The sequence below is a fragment of the Cryptomeria japonica genome, chromosome 7, assembly GCF_030272615.1.
Source record: "Cryptomeria japonica chromosome 7, Sugi_1.0, whole genome shotgun sequence".
NCBI classification, from domain to species: Eukaryota; Viridiplantae; Streptophyta; class Pinopsida; order Cupressales; family Cupressaceae; genus Cryptomeria; species Cryptomeria japonica.
The window spans coordinates 583,681,714-583,684,594 of NC_081411.1; positions in this window are offsets into that span (position 1 = coordinate 583,681,714).

Consider the following 2,881-nt stretch of genomic DNA (forward strand, 5'->3'; position numbering starts at 1 on the left):
ACATATATTATATGTATTCTAAATGATCATTCGACTGAAGCTACAAACATTAACACTCCCTCTTAGCTAGGGAGCATGATCAGACAAAATGTGTAGTGATCTCCCATGTCAACCCTTATGGCCCTCACCATAGCTACACAAAACATAATTAACACTTGCTCTTAGCTAGGGAAGATAAAATCAATGCAAATGCATTAAGTCTAGATTAATTATGGAATAGAGAAAATATTATCTCACTATGATATCAGGAAGTATGGTATAAATGAGAATATTAAGGCACATGATATTCACCATAACTCAAAAATATCATCTCATGATATTGGGAGTATTTGCATCAACCATATGATGCTCATCATAGGGAACCATAGTCTCAAGGTGTGAATTTGCCTCTGTCGACGATTCTATTCACAAGCTCTTGTGTGGATTGCCTCAGTCAGCGATTCTATCCATGAGCTCTCACATGGATTGCCTCAGTCGATAATTCTATCCATGAGCTCTCACATGGATTGCCTCAGTCGGTGATTCTATCCACAAGCTCTTACATGGATTGCCTTAGTTGGCGATTCTACCCATGAGCTCTCATGTGGATTGCCTCAATTAGTGATTCTATCCACAAGCTCTTACGTGGATTGCCTCAGTCGGTGATTCTATCCATGAGCTCTCACGTAGATTGCCTCAGTCGGCGATTCTATCCACAAGCTCTTAAGTGGATTGCCTCAGTTGGCGATTCTATCCATGAGCTCTCACGTGGATTGCCTTAGTCAATGATTCTATCCACAAGCTCTTACATGGATTGCCTCAGTCGGTGATTCTATCCATGAGCTCTCACATGGATTGCCTCAATCGGCGATTCTATCCACAAGCTCTTACATGGATTGCCTCAATCGGCGATTCTATCCACGAGCTCTCATGTGGATTGCCTCTATCAGTGATTCTATCCACAAGCTCAAGTTATTGTAAGATCATCACCTTCCAATAACCTCAAAAATACAAGTGGAAATCATTTGGAAGTCATCACTTCCTTATGATTTATACAGGGCCCATAAGGCATTAAATGATTTCATTAGTATAATAATCAATTGAATCAAGTTTTACCTCATAAGTGTTTCACCTTCAATAGTGAAAATCCCTCTCAATCACTATGATCGAAATTATCACAATTTGACTGAACCATCTGCTCCCTCTGAAGCTCAAGTTCTTGTATCAAACTCTTGTTCTCTTTTGAAATGTCAGACTCCCTCTACATCTGGTCTCAATCATCAATTCATTTATAAGCATCAATTTATTTCTCCCTTTAATTCAATTTTATTGTGCTTTCGTCCTAAAGGTATGTTAGAGAGAGATTACAAATAGCTCATAAATTATCTCGAATAGAAATACCAATGATAGAAGCATACAAGATTTTACTAGCCAATATTATAGCATAAATTATCTCGAATAGAAATACCAATGATAGAAGCATACAAGATTTTACTAGCCAATATTATAGCATAAATTACAAACTCAATAATTCATGTGCCTTAATAAAACATGGAATACTTATCTTAAGTTTAAAACATTTCCTTTCATAAGGTGAGCCCATATAAGAAATATCACGCATGAATCATCTCTCATCATAATTTCCTTTGAATGATGTAGAACATTTTCATAATTTTGATCAACACTTTCATTATGATCTGCCACACATAGTCATTAATAACTTTTGCAATTTACCAAATTTATCCAATCTCTTCAGTGAGATGTTATAAAATCTAATTAAAAACATTTCCTCCAAGTTATAGCCAGATCCAATGGTTAAAACAAAAGTTATGACATTTTTCCCAAAATTGCTAACCCTAGGTAGGGTTTCAAGTGACCTGCACCAAAGTCATCATATCTTGCACAAAACTGAATACAATTTGATGAGATAAACATATTTGAAAACTAGAAACACAAATGTTTCCATCCATATATTATAGTCCTCATTTTGAGGCCAACCAAGGGCCGTACAATGGCATATTTTAGACTGAAAATTCTAGAAAAAACTGAATTCTCCAACCCTCTCCAACCTCCAAATTAAACTTCACAGACCTGAGCTCTGATACCATGTTGATTTTCCTAGGTTTTATTGGATGTATTTTAATGTATATATCTGATTCAATTCGATACTTTCATTCTTGGAATTCTATGTGTTCTCAAATTGAATAACATTATACTATATATATTCCTTTGGAGAGGCATGTCCTTGAACAGACATGTCTCTCCTTTAATTATAATAATTTAATCAATATTATAATGTTTCATCAATAAATTATTAATTTAGAATAGTGTAATAGATTAATATTGAATATTAAATTTTATATGATTAATAATAATATAATAATATAACATAATAACATATTATTATTAATCAACATATATTATATGTATTCTAAATGATCATTCGACTGAAGCTACAAACATTAACATAGTGGGTTAATTAATTTTAGCACACTAATTAAAAGTGAATGGAAAAGATAATTAAATAAAAATTTTGCTTAAGTAATTTTTGAAAAGGGGATAAGAGACTTAGGTAAATAATTATTTAGATTTATTTACTTAAGGTGGAACTAGAAGAAGCATTTAAGTGATTTTAGGAAAGAAGCAAGATTGGGTGAATAATGATGAATATTAGATGAATAATGATTTTACTAATTTAATAATAAAATATATTTAATTAACAAATAGGTAGAAATGGGATAATTCATTAGATAAATAGGGAGATATTCAGTCAATTATTGATGAAATGGTTGGTAATTAGGAAATCGATGGTGTGTCAATTTTGGGTGTCTATATTTTGCTACTTTGAAGTACTGTTACAAAGTAGGTTCATTTCAAAGAAAAATAAAACCATTTGGAGGAA